The sequence below is a fragment of the Muscardinus avellanarius genome (genome assembly GCF_963383645.1).
Source record: "Muscardinus avellanarius genome assembly, chromosome: X".
In the NCBI taxonomy this organism is placed as follows: Eukaryota; Metazoa; Chordata; class Mammalia; order Rodentia; family Gliridae; genus Muscardinus; species Muscardinus avellanarius.
The window spans coordinates 1,022,510-1,045,009 of NC_137792.1; positions in this window are offsets into that span (position 1 = coordinate 1,022,510).

Genomic DNA, 22,500 nt, shown 5'->3' on the forward strand with positions numbered 1-22,500 from the left:
ATAAATAAGTGGATGAATGTATGGATGAATGAATGAATGAATGAATGGGTAAATATATAGGTAGATAGATGAATGGAAAAATAGTGAGTGGCTGGATAGATAACTGAATGCATAGATGATTGGATGGATAAATAAGTAGGTAGATGGACAAAGAGATGAAAGGTTACTAGATGAGGAGATGTAAAAATGGATGGATGGATGGATGGATAGATGGATGGATGGATGGATGGATGGATGGATGAGGGCATAAGTGGGTGGATACATAGCTGGACGCATGGATGAATGGATGGATAAGTGGATGGCTGGGTAGAAAGTTGGATGGATCAATGGATGAATAGATAGATGGATGGATGGATGTTCCCAGAAATGATAGATGGATGGACAGACAGACTCACAAATAATGGTTTTTTAGGTCACTAAACAGCAGGACTTGAAAAGGTATGGCTGAGTGACCTAAAGGAGAGAATATATAACTTTTCTGGGCTTTAGTTTCTCCTGTGTAAAACAAGAGTAATTGTGTATATTCACTCTAGTTTTTATAAAGGTCAAATAGCTGTTATTTACCATGCGCCTAATCTACAAGGACTTTTCAATAAATTAGAGTTTCCTGCATCTTCCAATTTCAAATTACATGACCCCCATAATAACTATCTTATAAAAATAGGTAGCATTAAGTACTGGACCATTTGAGTGCAAATGAGAATATCAAATATTAAAATATGTGGTGTCCTATAACCATATATCACATTAGAGAACCTGGCTGATATAATCAAATATCCTGGCATTCCTTAAACAAATAAAACAGGATAAACAGGATTTTAGACCACGAACAGATCTATCTAATTGTCCTTTTTCTCTTTGAGGTTGGGCAAGAAGAGAAAAGAGAGAAAAAAAAAAGTAAGAATCTTATTTTATAGAAGAGATCCAATATGTGGAAAATATTGTGTATTCCCTTCAGAATCGAGATGCAATGACCCAAAACGTAACACTGACCCTAGACTTGGTGATTGATATGTTTGGGGTTTTATCTTTTTTTTAGTACTATAAAGCGTTATCCATATTCTATAGTCAATCAGATAATTTTTTATCTTTTATTTTGGGGTAGGAATTGGGTAGGGGCTGAATGGGTGATGTGTACATGTATGCCCACGCAAGTTTTTTTTTTTTTACCCCAATATGATGTATGAATATAATGTGTCAATCAGATCATTTTTATGATGGGTGTACCTTGCCTGCATTGCAAATAGACCTGAGGACCTGATTTCTTCTTTTTTAAATTTTTATTGGTGCATTGCAGTCATACATCTTAATTGGGTACAAGATGGCGGAGACATACACGCACTTATCACCCAGTTATCCCTTACCCAAGTCCCGCCTCATTCCCTCCCTCTCCATCCTTCTCACGCTTGGCTTAGTGACTGACTTTGATATGTTTGTGAATATACGTCATGGATATTAGAGAATTTCCCACTTCCGCTCTCCCATATCCCCCTCAGTAATGTCACCTATAGCATCTCCTTTTTCATCTAGACTTCCTCCCATGACCCATTATCTCCCTAGCTTCTGCATATTACGGATAGCATCCGATTTCTTAATTTTTGTGACTGGCTAATCTCACTTAGCATAAGGTCCTCCAGTTCCATCCATTTCCCTGTAAGTGACATAATTGTATTTTTCTTTATGGCTGAGTAGAATTCCATTGTGTACATAGCCCGTTGTTTTATAATCCATTCCTCTGCTGATGGACACCATGGCTGGTTCCATAATTTGGCCTGATTTTCTTAAACACCCGGCGGGAAAAGATGTAGATGAATTTTGTCTTTTTCTAGATTCTGATTTGGCTTACCGGGCCTGTTATCCTGTATTTAATGATATTAGTATTAATATATTATAGTCTAAGGTATAGATTTTATATTATTATTATTATTATTATTATTATTATTATTATTATTATTTAATTATTATTATTTTGGTGGTACTGGAGTTCCTGGAAGCCCTTCTACCTCCGGGCTATACTCCCAGACCTATTTTTTTTAATATTTTTATTTGGAAACAGGGTCTCTTAAGCCAGCGAGGCTGGCTTCGAACCTGCACGATCCTCCTGTCTCCGTCTCCCAAGTGCGGGGATTACAAGCGTGCGCCACCACGCCCGGCCCATCTTTTATTTTTATTTGGAAACGGTCTCTTAAGCCAGCGAGGCTGGCTTTGAACCTGCACGCTCCTCCTGTCTCTGCCTCCCAAGTGCGGGGATTGCAAGCGTGCGTCACCATACCCGGCTTAGATTTTATTTATAGAAATATTTTATATTAATAATATAATTATAATAATCATTATAATTTAATTATTATAATTTTATAAATAAAATTATTTATTTATAGAAATATTTTATATCAATAATATAATTATAAGCATTGTATAAATAAAAGTATTTATTTATAGAAATATTTTATATCAATAATATAATTATAATCATTGTATAAATATAGAAATATTTTATATTAATGATATAATTATTATAATACTTTTATAAATAAAATTATCTATTTATAGAAATATTTTTATTATTTATATTAATAACATAATTATTATAATAATATAAATAAAATTATTTATTTACAGAAATATTTTATATTAATAATATAATTATAATTTTATAAACAAAATTATTTATAGAAATATTTTATATTAATGATATAATTACAATACTTTTATAAATAAAATTATTTATTTATAGAAATATTTTTATTATTTATATTAATAATATAATTATTATAATATTATAAATAAAATCATTTATAGACATTTATATTAATAATATAATTATTATAATAATTTTATAAATAAAATTATTTTTATGTTAAAAAATCTATACCTTAATTCCTAGGGATGCGAAAATGTCTCCCTACATGGCAGGAAGGCCTTGGTAGAAGTCATTAAGGGTACTGATCTAGTGGCTGTAAGATAGAAGGGCCATCCTGGCATATCTGGGGTCACGCATGCTATTCTTGGGGACGGCCAGCGTGATTGTGGGGAGCCATACCCTAACAGCAAGCTGAATTGACTTAAAAACAGAAATTTTTTTTTTTTTTTGGTGGGTCTGGGGATGGGACCCAGGGGCATTTGACCTCTGAGCCACACCTCCTGCCCTATTTTTATTCTTTATTTTGAAACAGGGTCTCACTGAGTTGCGGAAAGCTGAGCCCGCTCAACACCTTGATTTGAGCCCGCCGAGACACTGAGCAGAGAACCCAGCCCCAGGGTGGCAGAGTCCTGACCTAGACAACTAAAACATCATAAACCGGCCCAGATTTAAGCTGCTAAAGTAGTGGAAATAGGTTAAGGTGACAGAAAAAATTAATATGCCAGTGTATTACGCTAGATCATAGCATACTTATGTGCATGAACATATGGCTAATCTAGTTAAAACATAATAAACAATCATGAAAAGTTCGTTCCTGAAAAACTGACTCTTGCCCAAGAGGGAAAAAAAAAAAAAAAAAAAGAAAGTGCTAGCAGTTTCTCTCCCTGGGTGCAAAGAAAGCTTTCCTGGTTTCTTCTAAATTTACGGACTAATTTTTGCCAGTTATACATCCTAATAATAGCATTAGAGTACTATAAACACAATTATGTTACATATAAGTTATATGTGCTGACATGATTCTAAAAATTTGCATTTTATATATAAATAATTTCACATACCCTTCTGTTTAATTTTAATATTCACATTCATCTTTCTACCTGGTAACCTATAAATACTAAATTTCCACTAAGTTAGTGGAAATTATAAATCCTACCGATTTATAATTTAATTCAGATTTATAATCCTACAGATTCATAATTTTATTAGTAACCTCCTCTCCACCTCCCTGCCTGTATTACTATCATACTGCAGTGGTAAAAACTTACCACAAACTCATCCTGGAAGCCCTTTCTTTACCTCCGGGCTACACTCCCAGAACTATTTTATATTTTATTTATTTATTTATTTATTTATTTATTATTTATTTATTTTTGGTAGTACTGAGGTTCCTGGAAGCCCTTCTACCTCCGGGCTACACTCCCAGACCTATTTTATATTTTATTTATTTATTTATATATATTTATATATTTTTTATTTTTATTTTTGGTGGTACTGGGGTTCCTGGAAGCCCTTCTACCTCCGGGCTACACTCCCAGACCTATTTTATATTTTATTTATATTATTTATTTATATATATATATTTATATATTTTTTATTTTTATTTTTGGTGGTACTGGGGTTCCTGGAAGCCCTTCCACCTCCGGGCTACACTCCCAGACCTATTTTATATTTTTGAAACAGGGTCTCTTACGCCAGCGTGGTCAGAGATGCTGCTGTGGTTTGGGTAATGACCGTGTCCTAAAAGGCTCATGTGTTAAAAAAAAAAACACACACATCCCTTCCTGTTTTTTCTCTGCTTTTGGCTACCGTGATGTGACTGTGGTTTCCCGCCGCCGTGTGACCTGTTGTAACAATGTCGGTGGCCATGGAATTAAAAACAAAATCTGAATCCTCTGAAACTATGAGCCCCAATAAGCGTTCCCTCCTCTAAGTTGTTATTACCCGATGCCACAGCAGTAAAAAAACAGACTGAAATGTTTGCTTTCCTCCTCAGAGGTAAATAATTCATTCCCTAGTTTTTTGTTTTGTTTTTTAGGGTCCAGAGGTTGTGTGTATTTCTTGGCTTGTGGCCACTTTTTGCATCTTCACAATCAGCAGTAATGCATCTTCCGGACCAGATTTCCGCGGCCATGCGGTCATTATTTCCTTGGGCCACAGCTGGGAATGTTCTCCCAATTTAAAATTTAAAAATTTTTAAATTTTTGTGATTTATCTGGACTCACTCAGATAATCCATGATACTACCACCCACAACTCATGATTCTTCTTAATTTCATCAGAAACACGAGGTCCCTTTTTCTGCACAAGAAAACATGTTCACAAGTTCAGTGGTCGACCCAGGGTGAAACCTTCCTTGGCGATTCGCCCATGAGTGGTGCTTACCAAAAGACACTATGCTCCAAATTTCTATTTTTCTGTCCATATTATTTGGGATTCAATTGAAAAACAGTAAGGAAAGCGGAGAAAACTGAGGATAAACCCTCTGTGGGGGCCAACTCAGTATCAAACACAACTGTCACCCCTAGAATTTGCTGCCAATAAGTTCATTAACTATTCACCACCAATGTTATCAACATAATTTTAATTCTCTCATTTTAAATTGAACACGGACGGCAGGAAATTGAATTGAGTTAAATAAATAGCCGATTATATAAAGATTTGTGTACATCTATTCTTGTAGCAACACAGTTCACAACGGCCCGATTCTGGAACCAGCCTAGAAGTCCCTCAGCTGATGGGTGGATCGCAGGATATACACATGGTGGAATACTATTCAGCAATATAAAAGAACAGAATTGATTTTTTTGCAGGAAAATGGGGGGGGCGGGACCTGGTGAAGTGAGATTAGCAGGTCACAGAAAGTGAAGGATCTGATGTTTTCTCTCACATGCAAAAGCTAGGGAGTCATGGGGATACAAGAGGGCCTTGGGGTAATGAAGGAGTAACCCCAGGGCAGCAAGAGGGGGGTGTGGCCTTCACATCTTTTACCTGTAGGCAATAATAATGATAATAATAGTAATAATAATGATAATATAACATGATGATAAAGAAAAAGAAAAGAGGAAGAAGAAGAAGAAGAAGAAGAAGAAGAAGAAGAAGAAGAAGAGGAGGAGGAGGAGGAGGAGGAGGAGGAGGAGGAGGAGGAGGAGGAGATGGAGGAGGAGGAGGGGAAGGAGGAGGAGGAGGAGAAGAGGAGGAGGAGGAGGAGGAGAAGGAGAAGGTGGAGGAGGAAGAGGAGGAGGAGGAGGGGAGGAGGACGAGGAGGAGGAGGGGAGGAGGAGGAGGGGAGAAGGAGGAGGACGACGACAAGGAGGAGGAGGACGAGGAGGAGGATGAGGAAGAGGAGGAGGGGGAGGAGGAAGAAGAGGAGGAGGAGGAAGAGGAGGAGGAGGGGAGGAGGAGGACGAGGAGGAGAGAGAGGAGGACGAGGAGGAGGAGGACGAGGAGGAGGAGGAGGAAGAGGAGGAGGAGGACGAGGAGGAGGAGGACGAGGAGGAGGAGGGGAGGAGGACGAGGAGGAGGAGGACGAGGAGGAGGAGGGGAGGAGGACGAGGAGGACGAGGAGGAGGAGGAGGAGGAGGAGGAGGGAGATTGGGAGGAGGAGAAGGAGGAGGAGGAGGAGGAGGATGGGGAGGAGGAGGGGGAGGGGAGGAGGAGGAGGAGAGTGGAGGAGGAGGAGAGAGAGAGAAGGAGGAGGACGAGGAGGAGAAGGAGGAGGGGGGGGGAGGAGGAGGAAGAGGAGGAGGAGGAGGAGGAGGGAGATTGAGAGGAGGAGAAGGATGAGGAGGAGGAGGGGGGAGGAGGAGGAGGAGGACGAGGAGGAGGAGGGGGGAGGAGGAGGAGGAGAAGGAGGAGGAGGAGGGGGGAGGAGGAGGAGGAGGAAGAGGAGAAGGAGGAGGAGGAGGGGGGAGGAGGAGGAGGAGGAGGAGGAAGAGGAGGAGGAGGAGGAGGAGGAGGAAGAGGAGGAGGAGGACCGCTATATCTAATATCTCTACGCATTCTCCCCACGCCTGCAGCCCAGATTCCAGCCATCTCCAGTGAGTCCCTCCCCGCCGGGCCGACCCCCAGATGACCTGGTCATGGCGGATCAGTTCTCCCCCGAGTCCACCGCTCTCGAGGCCTAACTGTATTGACGCTGACTGCCAATGAGCGGGCCCTTCAGGGGCCGGACCGAGCCCCGCTCCGACCAAGAGGGAGAGGATAATGGCTGCTTGGAAGAATCGATCCTCGGCCAGGACTTTTATTATTGAGATTCAAGACAACTCGGAATAGACCACTGTAGACACGTGACTGTGGACACGTGACTGTGGACACGTGACTGTGGACACGTGACTGTGGACACGTGACTGTGGACACGTGCGCTGGCTCGCTGGAAAGGGTGTCGGAACTCTGGTCCACAGCTACGTCTAGATGGATTTAGCCTTTCCTCCTCCTAACTTCCTTCCTCGCTCCCTTCCTTCCTTTCCTTACTTCCTCCATTTTTATTCCTTCCTTCCTTATTTCCTTCCTTCCTTTTTTAATTCCTTCCTTCTTTCCTTCCTTCCTTCTTTCTTCTTCCCTTCCTTCCTGCTTCCTTCCTTCCTTCCCTTCCTTCCTGCTTCCTTCCTTCCTTCTTTCCTTCCTTCTTCCTTCCTTTCTTCCTCCCTTCCTTCCTTCCTTCCTTCCTTTCATTCCTTCCTTCTCTCCTTTCTTCCTTTTTATTCCTTCCTTCTTTCCTTCCTTCCTTCTTCTTCCTTTCCTTCCTGCTTTCTTCCTTTCCTTCCTTCTTTCCTTCCTTCTTCCTTCCTTTCTTCCTCCCTTCCTTCCTTCCTTCTTTCATTCCTTCCTTCTCTCCTTTCTTCCTTTTTATTCCTTCCTTATTTCCTTCCTTTCTTCTTCCCTTCCTTCCTTTCTTCTTCCTTCCTTCTTCCTTCCTGTCTTCCCCTCCCTTCCTTCCCTTCCTTCCATCCTTCTTCACTTCCTTCCTTCTTCCCTCCCTTCCTTCCTTCCTGCTTCCTTCCTTCCCTTTCTTCCATCCTTCTTCCGTGCCTTCCTCCCTCCCTCCCTTCCTTTCCTTCCTTCTTCCTTCCTTCCTTCTTCCTTCCTTTCTTCCTCCCTTCCTTCCTCCCTTCCTTCCTCCCTTCTCTCCTTTCTTCCTTTTTATTCCTTCCCTCTTTCCTTCCTTCCTTCTTTGTTCTTCCCTTTCTTCCTTTCCTTCTTTCCTTCTTCCTTTCTTCCTCCTTTCCTTCTTCCTTCCTGCCTTCCCCTCCCTTCCTTCCTGTTTCCTTCTTTCCCTTCCTTCCTTCCTTCTTCACTCCCTTCCTTCCTTCTTCCCTCCCTTCCTTCCCTCCCTCCCTCCCTTCCTTCCTTCCTTCCTTCCTTCCTTTCTTCCTTCCTTCCTTCCACTTGGCCCCCAGCAATCAACCCAGGGACAGTCCACCTTTGAGCCACCCACTCAGCTCTTTCTATCTTTAAACAGAGTCCTGCGAAGTGGCCGCGGGTCTCTCTAAGTTTCCGAGTCCGGCCTCAAAGCCACCATCCTCCGGTCTCAGCCTCCCAAGTGCCCAGATGATGGCGCGTAGGACCCCACACCCCACGCCCGGCTCAAACCACGGCAATTTTTTTGGGGTGAGGCTGCAGGAATTAACTTCTCCCACCCGAGAGCCCAACCCTCCCTCCCAGGAGACAGACTCTGCTTCCGTAAACAACAGATGGCATATAATACCAGTTTCCACAATCAGGAAATAAATAGCTCCAGGAGTTCCGTAGCTTACGATGATCAAAACTTATATGACGTGCTCTGGTTCTCATTCAATCATGACTCTTTTTTTGGTACAAATAAGGACAAAATCGCTTTTCCTGACTAGGCAGCCGCCAGAGCTACCTGTGAATGGGAGATGGCTGGAAAGACAAGTCTCTGTCGTCTGTCCCTCTTGTCAATAAAGAACTGTCAGCCATGATATTACTTCCGGGGCCCCTGGATTATTGGGAAAGAGAACGGAGGTCAATGTAGCCGAGGAGAAAAATCCCCCCCGGAGGTTTTTATCCTCCGTTTTGAGAGGAGGATTTCAAAATCCAGGCTTCTGAAAACCCAAATCCTCCACTTTCGTAGGATAAGTGGTGTCTCCTGGAATTCAAATTGTCATGCAAATCACTGGGACGGGAAATGTCTGAGCCACTGGGGCCGAAAGACACCAGCAGGAATTTGGTTTTCATGGCATCTGAAGCTGGCCATGCTGGAAGGTTACGGGTATAATACAGGGTTTAAATATTTTTCTTTTCTTTCTTTTTTTTTTTTTTTTTTTTTTTGCCAAAGCCTGTTATTTCAGGGCCTGGGAGGCTGAGACAGGTGCAGGTTCGAGGCCAGCCTCAGCAAATTACTGAGACCCTCAGAAACTTAGTGATACCCTCTTTCCAAAGAATGTCCTTGGGTTCAATCCCCAGTATCCCAGTATATAAAAACATCCTCATATCTGAATTATTGCATAATATAGAATATATTATGCAATATATATTATATATAATTATATTATATATTATATTATATATTATATTATATATTATATTATATATAATATATATTATATATAATATATATTATATATTATATATTATATATTATATATTATGCATAATATATATTATGCAATATATATATATATATAATTTTTTTTTTTTTGGTGGTACTGGTATTCTTGGAAGCCCTTCTGCTTCTGGGCTACACTCCCAGACCTATTTTATATTTTTATTTGGAAACAGGGTCTCTTAAGCCAGCGCGGCTGGTTTCGAACCTGCGCCATCCTCCTGTCTCCGCCTCCCAGGCGCGGGGATTACAAGTGTGCGCCACCACGCCCGGCTTAATATATATAATATATATATATATATATATTTTTTTTTAAATCCATTAAGAGCTGGGGGTGATGGCGCGGGCTTGTAATCTCGGTACTTGGGAGGCTGAGACAGGAGGATCGCACAGGTTCTGGGCCAGCCTCAGCTACTCAGTGAGGCCCTCTGCAATTTAATGAGACCCTGTTTCAAAATAAAATGGAAAATAGGGCCGGGGGGTATAACTTGGAGGTAGAATACTCCTCGGTTCGATCTCCAGTACTGCAAAAACAATAGTTATATGAATATATATATTAACATCCATATCCATTAAGCTGTGCACATTAATGAAACGGAAATTCCAACCCAATTCCCAAATATTGGCATTTCTAAATACCTGGTGACCGTCCAGGAACTTTAATGTTCACAGAGTGCTGGTGAAAACATTTATGGGGTTCTCTGCTCCAACAGATTTTATTTCCACTGGTTTGGGGGTCATCAATTAAAAGTCAGTTGTTTGTTTTTTTTAACCACATTACCCAAAGAGTGCTACAGAAGGTTTAAGCTCTTTAAAATGCCCTCTATATTTATTTCAGTATCAAATAACTTTAAAAAAAAAAAACCTCCTGAGAGACCCAATACTTTATTGAGTGACTTGGCTTTAATTAAAAAAAAAACATACTTTAATAAAAAAAAACATACTTTTATTGATGTGTTGTGGTCTCGCACGATAATATTTTGAAACCGGGTCTTGCTAGGTTGCTGACGGTCTCACTACATTTCTGACACTGTCCTCAAACCCGTGATTCCCCTGTCCCTGCCTCCCAAGAGTTGGGATTAACAAGCCTGCGCCGTCACCCTCGGGGTTGATGGTGTTTTCTTTCCTTTTTTCTTTTTTTTTTTTTTTAAATATACTTTTATGGGCACATTGGAGTCTTACGTCAAAATGAAGTTCAGAGTGACACAGACAGACGGGCACACCGCGCTTGGCGAGCTGCTCTTTGGCTTCCTCCCCACCCCCTCTCCTCTTAACAATGATCAATTATCATTGATAATTCGATATATGTACACAATCTAATAGAAATGGAAGTGTTTTTTTTTTTCATTTAACTCTCCTCCCTCACCAAGAAATTTTTCCTAGACTGCCTTCATCTCTCGACCGGAGTTTCTCCTCCCTTATCTGAGGTCCTTCTGATGTCCCGATTAGCTACATATAAGAGAAAAAAAGATGAACCTTCACTCTCTGTGGCTCATCCATTTTTCCCTGCAAACAATGCAACCGTGTCCTTCTTCACGGCTGAGTAATACCCCGCTGTGTGTTTATCCCATAATCTAGTGATCCGTTCATCTGTGGATGGACACCCAGGCTGGTTCCATGGAGCACCTGTCCTTGATCTGTCTATTTCCTTTTAGAGCGTCTGTCCCAGCATGAAGGACGGTATCCTCTTAACCCTGATCTGCGCCCTGCTCTTTTCTTGGAATCCTGGGAAAGATGAATTCGTCCTTTTCCAAAATCAATCCCTCGCTGGCCTCGGCCTGAAGTGACTTCAGTGTACAGATGAGCACACGCGTTTTGAAACTTTGGGCAGAAATTTAACAGAGGACTTGGAGGGCTAAAAATCTAACACACACGGCCAGAACTTGTAAGTCTAATTCAATCTGTCCCATCACTTTGCTTTATTCACCCGAATATTGGTACATGAAACATTGCGCTTTTTAAAAATCTTTTCTATTTTGTGGTACTGAAGATTGAACCCAGAGGGATTTTATCTCTGAGCTACACTTGCGGAATTATTTAATTTTTTTTTTTTTTTTTTTACTGGAAACAGAGCCAGTCTAAGTGGTCGAGGGTCTCACTAAGTTGCTCAGGCTGGCCTCGAACCTGCGATCCTCCGGCCTCAGCCTCCCAGGTACTGGGATGACGGACAAGCGCCACCGTGCCCAGCTTTAACTGTGTTCTTCAACTTCAGGTCCCTAAAACAGCGCATCCTTAAAGCTCTAGCTAGTACCCATTAAATATTAAATATTAGGACTTATTATAGGTTTGGACTTAGAGTATGCCCCTGGCCCATTATGATTGGCAAGGCAGCCATGTTGGAGGCGGGGCTTGGCCACTGAGGAAGGGTCCCCGGGAAGGAGATCTTGGGGATATATATGGTTCCACCTCCCCTTCCTGGAGATCTGATCCTGCCTTGTTCTCTTCTCTCTATGTTTTCCACCATGATACACTGAGTTCCGCAGATTCCACCTGGCCCAACATGGACTGAACCCTCTGAAATCTCCAGAACTGTGAACAGACAGATCTCCTTCCTCTACGCTGTGATGAACAGGTGTTTTGGGTTCCAGTGGTGAGAATCGTCATTGAGACTCCCCTCAATGAATACCTACTATTTCCTAAGAACTCCTGAGTATTTTATATATGTTACGGTTAAATAGGAACCATCCCCTAAAAGGCTCACGTATAAATATTCAGGATAGCTGCGACTGAGTCATGAAGCCAAATCCACTGAAATGGGTTGACTGGGTGATAGGAGTTCAGTGTAGAAATGGGGGCCAGCATTTCGAAATTTTTTTTGCAGAAATTTAATAGAGGAATCGGAGATCTGTGGAATCTGATACAAATGGCTGGAGCTTGTAAGTCTAATTTTATCTGTCCCATAACTTTGTTTTACTCACCCCACTATTAGTACCTAAAACATTGTACTTTCTTTTTTTCTGTGGGTCTGGGTGTGGAACCCAGGGGCATTCGACCTCCGAGCTACACCTCCTGCCCTAATTTTTATTCTTTATTTTATTCTTTATTCTTTATTTATTTCGGGTCTCACTGAGTTGCAGAGGGCCTCACTAAGGAGCTGAGGCCGGCCGCGAACTGCGATCCTCCAGTCTCAGCCTCCCGAATGCTGGGATTACAAGCGCGCGCCACCACGCCCGGCTAATCCAGGGGCTTTTCTACCTCTGGGCTACACTCGCAGACCTACCCTGAGCTCTTCAGACCTGGCCTGACATGGACTGAAGCCTGAAATCTCCAAAAACTGTGAGCAAATAAATCTTCCTTTCTTGAACTTGTGGGTCAGTTGTTTTGGAGTTTAGCTGTGAGAATGTTGACTGAGACAATACGTTAGTAACTACTAGTGTAGTTACTAATAGTACTAATGTACTATTTTTTCTTTGTAGTAGAAAATAGCAGTAAAAAATAGTACTGTTTTTTTCTTTGTAGTAAGAGTCAGAGAAGGGAGTTGTCTTATACACAAGGAAATAGAATTCCAAAGACAGCATGTGTCTATCTGATTTGGGAGGGTTTATCATTGCATCCTCTCTTCTCTTGGCCTTGCTTAATTCATACCAAGAAGTCTGGTTTCACCAAATAATTATAAGGTCATCTTTTCCTAGTTCAGGGTCATAACCAACTAAAAGTCCAGCCATGCTGACCTAAAACTATAAAAAGTGCTGTATAGGAAGCTCACTGGCCGCTTCTCATAAGAACCCTTTTAAGATGTGAATTCCAAGTAGCTAATTGCAAAGGTTCTTTGCTAAACAGTAAAATTAATGACTCCAAAGGCATCATTTAAATAGGTTATAAATTTTGATAAAAGCCCCGTGTCTCTTGCAGAAACTCTGAAAATGTCACTTATAGACCTTCATTTCTTCAAAGGCAGGTTGTCACGAATTGACATTTGATGGCGCCAATCTATTTTTTAAGACCAGGACATTACAGCAGAAAGATCTCAAACGGAAATAAATTCAGAACAGCACCCTTCCACACTCCTTCAGGAAGAGAGAGAAATAGGAAAGAATCCCAACAATTTTATCTAAATTCAAACTCTCTGGGAAGAATTAACATCCTATCTAAAATTCAGATATGGTATGGCCGAAGGGAAGATAAGTATTCTTGTCTCCCATTAAAAAATGTGTTCTGCTTTAATTAAACTCTTACTTCTAAGTGGCATGAAAATATCCCTGCCTCTCTGTAGTCTCAGCATTAAATTCTTAATGACTACATTGGAAATATTTTATGTGTTTCATATGAAGATAATACACATTATATCATTTATTTTCACAACATGCTACATGCAGTCATTGGTGTAGCCTCTCATTTTACAGATTAGGAAAACAAGGTGTATCAGTTAGCACGTGCTGTATAACAAAATTCCCCCCCACAACTCAGTAGTGTAAAACAACAGCCATTTACTATTTCTTGCATACCTGTGACTCCACTGGGCACCACTGCTGATCTAGAAATAGCTTTTTTTTTTTTTTAATCTAAAGAGCCCTTGGTCTAGTATTTGGTTGGCCTGGAATATAAGATCCTACTTAAGGAGGCCCTTTTGCTTGGGTCTCACCATGGTGTGGCAAGTGAAAGAGATCAAAGGAAGAATGCAGAAATTAAAAGTGCATTTCCATACCGCTGGACCCAGGAATCAGAGAAGACTGCAAAGCATCTGATTCCTGAGCTGATTTGCAGATTGAGCCTGAATCCAGTAGATTCTTTCTACTCCAGTTCCCTGAGTGTGCACCCAGGAACCACGTGCGTTCCTCTCGAGTACTTAGAAAGAATCCTCAGCTATTTCAGAGTCATGAGAAAGCTCGTGTCTGCTCAGGCTGAACGAACGTATTATAAACATGCCCTGCAAGAAGCAGAGAGATGGTCTTCAAAAGTAAAGCATAAAAAATAAAATAAAATAAGCTGGGCGTGGTGGCGCATGCTTGTAATCCCAGCATTTGGGAGGCTGAGACCAGAGGATAGTGGTTCGCGGCCTCAGCTACTCGGTGAGGCCCTCTGCGACTCAGTGAGTCCCTGTTTCAAAAGAAAGAATTGAAAAATAGGGCCGGGGGTGTAGCTCAGAGGTCAAATGCCCCTGGGTTCCATCCCCAGATAATAATAATAATAATAATAATAATAATAATAATAATTGATAATAATAATAACAAATGATAATAATAATTACATGATAATAATAATTAAATAAACAAAAAGTATTGGGGCAATAGAGGGCCTCTGGGTTCAATCCCCAGTACCAAGCAAAAGTAATTAATTAATTAAATAAATAAGTGATTGCATCTGTACTGAATACACACCATCTATTTTTTTTTTGTAAATAAATAAATGATTGCATCTGTATTGAATACACACCATCTATTTTCTTAATACGGGATGACAACTACTTGCATGATAACTATCTGAATTGTAGGGGATTTTACAAATGGTCTACAGACGATATTAGATGCCTAATGCCTTGGGTTGCACGTGCAGGTCCTGTGCAAATACCGCACCAGTCTGTAATAGGCGTGCGTATCCATGCAATTCGGAATTCAGGGTAGGAGGAGGGGGTTGTAGAACGTATGCAAAACTCTATGGAGCAAAACCATGCTCCACTTTTTCAGGTACCCGCAAAAAGAAAAAGACGATTCCCAAAGAAGAAGTCTGTTAACATCTCCAAAGTCATTCGTCCGGGTGAGTTTAAATTCACACAAGTGTGCACATTTCTGCCAATACGGGCGATAGATGCCGGGGTCACCACACTGCTCTGTGTGTTTCCGGACAAGGAAAAAAAAGTAGCTTCTATTGGTCCCAAAACTTAATATCCATTTGGCAAAGAAACTTTGCTATGGCTCCAATTGCTTAAAAAAAAAAAAAAAAAAACAGGATTGATGGCATGCAAAGTTGAAGACGGTGGTGGTGCTGGTTACAGACAATGTCCTACGGTGAAGAATTACTGTCCCCAAATTGAAAAGTTGAAATTCTGGCCAACATCAATTTGTCACAGAACCTAAAGGAATACACAGGCGCAGATGGTTTAATTAATCTAAATGATAAATTACCTACGGATCTTCACGTCCTATGCAGTATACCTATGAGCAGAAGGTTCATGTGAGAAGGAGAAATAAATGAGGATGCTGGTGGGGTTAGAAATTTACCTGATAAACAACATTATTTTAAATCTCACAGCCTCACACTTTGGAATCTCATAATAATAGATTTGCTCGCGATCCCTGAAGGAGAAGAAAAATTACAGGAGTTCTGTAGGGCCCCGCCAAAGATGCATTGCCGCATACACTTGTTTTTGCCAAATACACACATTAAAATCAGGACGGCCGGCATCTGTGAGAGTCGCCCTCTGGAGACGTGTATAAAAAAATGAATCTGGGCTTTACCCCCACTACCCCATGCAAACATGATGTGTTGTCTTGTAGAAAAACAAAATGCACAGCTGAATGATTACTCATTTAACAGTATTGGAGCAGTCCCTTTAAGGAAGAAAGGAAAAGGAAGAAAGCCACTCAATATATTAAAAAGTGTCTTTGTAATTAAATCTGCATTTTCTGTATGCTTTATGGTTGCACGCTTTGAAAATGCACATGGGCATAGACATAGACGTATATCTATATAGACATATGCATCCATGCATATCTGTATATCACGTTATTTTATGGATTCGGAATGTCCCACAAATGACTCGCGCGTTGAAAGTGCAGTCATCAGTGCAACAAGGTTCTGAGGCGGTGTGTCTAAGTAATAATTTAATCACGAAGGCCGTGAATAAATCAGTGGGTTAATCCGTGGATCGCTGAATGGATTTCTAAGAGGTGGGAACCTGCCTGGAGGAAGTATGACATTAGGAAAATGTAGTAGGTCATAGGGCATTAGGGGCTAACTTCCCCTCTCCTCCTCCTCCATTTCGCCTACCTCTTGCTCATCCTCCTTGTAATTACATCTCCTCCTCCTCCTCCTCTTCTACTTCTTCCTCCTCTACTTCCTCTTCCTTCCCTACTTCTTCCTCCTCCTCCTTCTTCTTCTCTTCCTCCTCTCCTTTCCCTTACTCTTCCTCCTCCTCTACTTCCTCTTTCTCCTCTACTTCTTCTTCCTCCTCTAATTCCTCTTCCTCCTCATCCTTCTCGTCCTCCTCCTTCTTCCTTTTCTTTTCCTCTTCCTTCTCCTCTTCCTCCTCTCCTTTCCCTCACTCACTATTCCTCCGCCTCTTTCTTATTCTCTTCCTCTTCCTCCTTCCCCTACTCCTCCTACTCCTCTTCCTCTTCCTTCCTCTTCTTGGCTGCCATAAGCTGAGTAGCTCTCCTCTACCACTCCCTCCCGCCATTCTGCCCTACCTCACCCGAAGCCCAAAGCAATAGGGTCAGCCCACCGTGGAGTGACCTCTGAAACCATAAGCCAAAATAAGCTTTTCTTCCTTTATGCTATTCTTGTTGGGTATTTTATACATGCATATATATGCGTATATATATGTGTGTGTATGCATGTTGAGAATATATATTTTCCCCTGGAAAGTTATCATTCTGGAAGGAAGGAAAGACAAGAAAAAAGTTTTAAATCACACACACATGAAAAGATCATCATTTCCTTTCTTAAGTGCTGAAGTATCTCTGAAGAGGAGGAGAATGTGCCACATCAGGAAAGAGCTGCTCTCAGAAAAACCAATCACTTCCCAAGCCGTGATACAATGCCAGATGTTAAAATTTCTCAGAGCATCTCTAGAGAAGGGAAAGCAATTAGATGCCATCCTTCACATCTTATGCTCAGAAACTCATTACCAGAGATTGCTGACATGTCGGCCGTGATGTACGGACTGCAGGTGGGTCTTTGTCACTGTTAAAATAAAGCAAAGTAGGACAGCATCTTTGCCATGGTTTTCCTTCGGGGAGGACGAGGGGGGAGAGAGAGAGAAGATGCCGCTATGCATCTACAATAAACCTCATTAGTTGCATTATCCTGAAATATAATTTCTCAGTTAACTATAATCACAGAGCATTTTAAACTCATTTTAAACCTGAAATGTACGAGAATGTGCATTATGATATAGACCTTCTACGATGTGGAAAAATGGTACCTACGATCAGAATGTCAGCCTTCAGGCATTCCGCTGGCACCAGACAGAGGGAACGACTTTTATGTTCACCAAGCCCCTATCAGACTCAAACATGGAGGCAGGGATGCAGAGAGAAGCTCTCACCCCTGCCGATAAACACGAGTGCATCTTGGCCAGGATCTCGGTTCCTCTCTCTATGAAATGATGGAGAAGTTTTTCTCTCTCTGTGAAATGATGGAGATGAAATGTCTCCGTCAACATTCTTACTGCTATCATCCAAAGCAACTGACCACACAACCAAGAAGATGAAAGAGGTATTTGCTCACAGTCCTAGAGATTTCAGAAGTTTAGTCCAGCACAGGCCGGGTCTGCGGAGCTCAGGGCATGGCGGCAGGAAGGGAGCAAGGAATTTGCTCTCACATCTTGAAGACTGGAAGCAAGAGAGATCAAGCAAGCAAGCCAGGGGATTCTTTAGTTTGGGGTTTTGTTTTTTGGTGGTACCGGGGGTGGAACCCACAGAGGCTTTCTACCTACGGGCTATACTCCCAGACCTATTTATATATTTTTTATTTGGAAAACAGGGTCTCGCCGAGTAGCTGAGGCTGGCTTCGAACCTGCGCCTCCCAAGCGTGGGGATTACAAGCGTGCGCCACCACGCCCGGCAAGGGGATTCTAAGATGCAAGCACGGTCCCCAAGGATCCACCTTCTCTCTTCAGTAAATTCATTCCAATATATTTATCAATCGATGAGACTACAGCTCTCATGAATCGATGACATCAACTCTAAACATGAATCCGTGAGCTTTTCGGGGGACATTCTACAACTAATTATTACATGAAATAATAAGAATACGCCATCCCCGGGGGCCCTACCCAAAGCCTACGATGCCCTTATTCTAATTAGTTTTGACTGTTTCTGACTGGTCCTGTAAGGTAGCTAGGTAGAAATGAGCAGGTCAGGTCAAGATTTGGACAGAGCCGAGGGAGAATTAGGAGGGCCCGCATAAAATGGAAATGACAGAACTCTCCACCTCTCTGTGGTTAGAGAATTGTGGTTGGAGAAGGAGATTAAACTACCTGCGTGCCTAACGCCCTGAAGGACCTCACTTGGGCAGCCATGATTTAAGTATACTTTTCTGAGAGCACTGTCGTGACACGTTATCGTGAGATTTAGTGATAAAAAGTTAGGTGCACACAGAGGCTGATGTGTTTACCTCCGAATCCCACTGCAACCCCTCCCTGTTTCCATGGAGATTATTGAGATGGGTATTGATAACTTCGCCTATGCTCATGAGCATCATCTGAACTGTTTTCTCTCTCGAGTTTCTTCCCCCATCCACCTCTGTCCCCTAATCCCCTTCCCCTGTTTTATTGGTATCTCATTTACTGATATCCTTTTTTTTTTTCTTTTGGTGGTACTGGGGATGGAACCCAGGGGCCTTCTACCTCTGGGCTACACTCCCAGATCTATTTATATTTTATTTGGAAACAGGGTCTCTTAAGCCAACTGAGGCTGGCTTTGAACCTGCGCCATCCTCCCGTCTCAGCCTTCCAAGCGAGGGGATGACAAGCGTGCGCCACCACGCCCGGCCTGATATCCCTTTTGTGGTCATTGTGGGAGAATTTCTCAGAAGCCTGGGAATGGGACCACCAAAGTATTTTCATCACTCTAAAAGGAGACCATGTCAACCATGTATCCAACAAATACTCTGTCCCACTCCCCCGAACCCAGCCAAGGACAACCGCCAAGGCTTTCTGTCTTTTCATATTTACCTATTCTGAATCTTTTATACAAATAGAACCAAACAATACCTGACTTTTTGCGTCTGTCTCCTTTTATAGAGCATGATATTTTTTTTTTCTTGTGGTACAGGGTATTGAACCCAGAGGCGTTATACTTCCAAGTTATAGCCAAGTTTTATTTTGAAATAGGGTCTTGCTAGGTTACCGAGGGGCTTGCTAAGTCACTGAGGCTGTCCTCGAACCTGCGATCCTCCTCCTTTCTCAGCCTCCACAGGACTGGGATTACAAGCATGCACCGCCAAGCCTGGCTTAGTTTAACATTTTTAAATAGTGTTGTTATTCATTCTTTTTTTTATTATCCTATTTTTATTTTTGAAACAGGGTCTCGCTGAGTTGCAGGGGGTCTCAGTAAGTAGCTGAGGCTGTCCACAAATCGCCATCCTCCTGTCTCAGCCTCCTGAATGCTGGGATCATAAGCGTGCACCACCACGCCCGGCTTTATTTTTTTTCTTTTAAAATATGCTTTTATTGGTGCATTGTCTGATATCACAGTGTTGTTTAGAATGATACGGACACACGCCACGTACCCGGCATTTCAATCAGGAAACTCGAGTAAAGCCAATTGCCCTGCCTAATGTGTGTGGGCTTCATTCAACACACTGATTTTCTACCTGCCATATTGACTTAAACCAGCCAATTAAAAAGACAGATGTTTCAGCGTCTATACATAAATTAAATTAAAAAAAAAACTGCTTGTGCCTTGTGCGGAGCAGATCTAAGAGAACCGAGGCTAGGTATTGGGAAACCTCGCTGGCACCAATTAGGCATCGCAGACCTACTAAGAAGAAGAACTTGTGTGTTTCGGAATATATATATGGAATATATATATGGAATATATATATGGAATATAACAATCAGAATAGAATATTAAAATGAAAGGAAAATGTAAACTGTGAGAAATCAGGGTAAACAGGCAGAAGCAAGAATTGGGAGAGGCACAGAAAGGTTTGATTGAGTTTCCCTAAGAGAATTTCTGAGCAGAGGGAAGGGTAGAAACACAAACACTTAAATACACCCGGATGTTGTTTCAAATCGAGGGAATTTTAAACACATTGAAATGAAAATCAGGATGGTAGCCCATACCCGGGACAGGAGGATCACATTAGCCTCAGCAACTTAGCAGAGAGACCCTCGCCAACCTAGTGAGACTAAGTTGACTATATTTCCAAATAAAAAAAATAAAATAGGGCTGGGGAGTGTAGCTCGGAGGGAGAATGGCCCTGGGTTTAATCTATATACACACACACGGAATAAAATACAAAAATACAATGATGTGAACATGTCACTTAATTCTCTGTCTCCTGTGATAACCGGGGCTGTCTTACAGTCGGCATTCACCCTAGGCCAGTTTTTATTACAGCATTTTAACATCTATGGATCAGTAAGCACTTTGTCTAGTCTTTTTCTCAAATTTCTGGCTCAGAACATCTAAAACTCTAGGGTAAAATTCTAGAAGGAGACGAGCCGCTGTTTTATGCTAATGAGGGGCCCTTTATAGTTGGGATGGGACTTCTCATTTGATAAGAGCGCTCATGTTATGCTAATGAGGGGCGAGGCCTCATGATCCGGGTCCTCCATAGCCAGGATACAAACTCCTCATTTGATACAGTGCCCATGTTATGCTAATGAGGGGCGGGGCATCGTGGAGCAAGGTTTCCCATAGCTGAGATGGGAACTCCTCATTTGATACAGTGACCATGTTATGCTAATGAGGGGCGGGGCATCATGGTGCGGGGTTTCCTATAGCTGAAATGGGGACTCCTCATCGGACACAGTGAACATGTTATGCTAATGAGGGGCGGGACATCATGGTGCGGGGGTTTCCCATAGCTGAGATGGAGATTCCTCATTGGACTCAGTGACCATGTTATGCTAATGAGGGGCGGGACATCATGATGCGGTGTTTCCCATAGCTGAGATGGGGACTCCTCATTGGACACAGTGAACACTTTATGCTAATGAGGGGCGGGACATCACGATGGGGGGGGTCCCATAGCTGAAATAGAGACTCTTCATTGGACACAGTGCACATGTTATGCTAATGAGGATGGGGCATCATGGTGCGGGGTTTCCCATAGCTGAGATGGGGTCTCCTCATTGGACATGGTGAGCATGTTATGCTAATGAGGGGCGGGACATCATGATGGGGGGGTTTCCCATAGCTAAAATAGAGACTCCTCATTGGACACAGTGCCCATGTTATGCTAATGAGGGGCGGGGCATCACGGTGCAGGGTCTCCCATAGCTGAGATGGGGACACCTCATTGGATACAGTGAATATGTTATGCTAATGAGGGGCGGGGCATCATGGTGCGGGGTCTCCCATAGCTGAGATGGGGACACCTCATTGGACACAGTGCCCATGTTATGCTAATGAGGGGCGGGGCATCACGGTGCAGGGTCTCCCATAGCTGAGATGGGGCCTCCTCTTTGACACTATATGTAGAAGGCTCAGGTTTTGAGCTGTTCGGATTCTGGGGGACCAAGGCTAATACCCGTCTAAGATCTGACGGCTCAGGCCTGCCCTGTGACATCTGTGCACGTAGTGGGGCTAGTGAACTTGCAGGGGGCGGGCAGATGGTACGGCCAGCTCACACAAGCAGAGGCCTGGGGGGCTCTGAATACCCACAGCCCCAGGCCCCACCCTGCAGGCATCCTATCTGTCACACTGCCCTGGTAAATGGAATAGCTAGGCGTAAATGTCCCCTAAAGAGCTCATTTATTAATATTCAGGATGGGTAGGGTTGAGTCTTGATTGGCTGCAGAGATGGGTCCCTGGGAGTGCAGCCTTAGGGATTATATATATATATATATATATATATATATATATATATAATCTTCATATATAATATATATTAATAGATATTTACAAGTTACGAAGCCCAATTTGGAAATGAAGACACTAATCAGAGTCCATGGGGAGCTCAATGTCAGAGCACTGTTAATATATAATATATGTATATATAATTATATATATAATATATTATATATAATATATAAATTATATATTATTTATTATATATTATATGTTTGTTATATATTATTATATATTATTATCTAATATATATTATATTATCATCTAATATATTATTATCTAATATATTATATATAATATATTATATTATTATATATTATCTGTATTATTTATCTATATTATTTATATTTTATTATATTTATTTATTATTTATATATTATTATACTTTATTTATTTATTTATTTATTTATTTATTTATTTATTTATTTTACGGTACTAGGGATGAAACCCAGGGGCATTCCACCTCTGAGCTATACTCTCAGCCCTATTTTTAATTTGTTCTCTTGAAACAGGGTCTCCCTGAGTTGCCGAGGGCCTCGCTAAGCAGCTGAGGCTGGCCTTGAACCGCCACCCTCCTGTCTCACTCAGCCTCCCGGATGCTGGGATGACAAGCGTGCG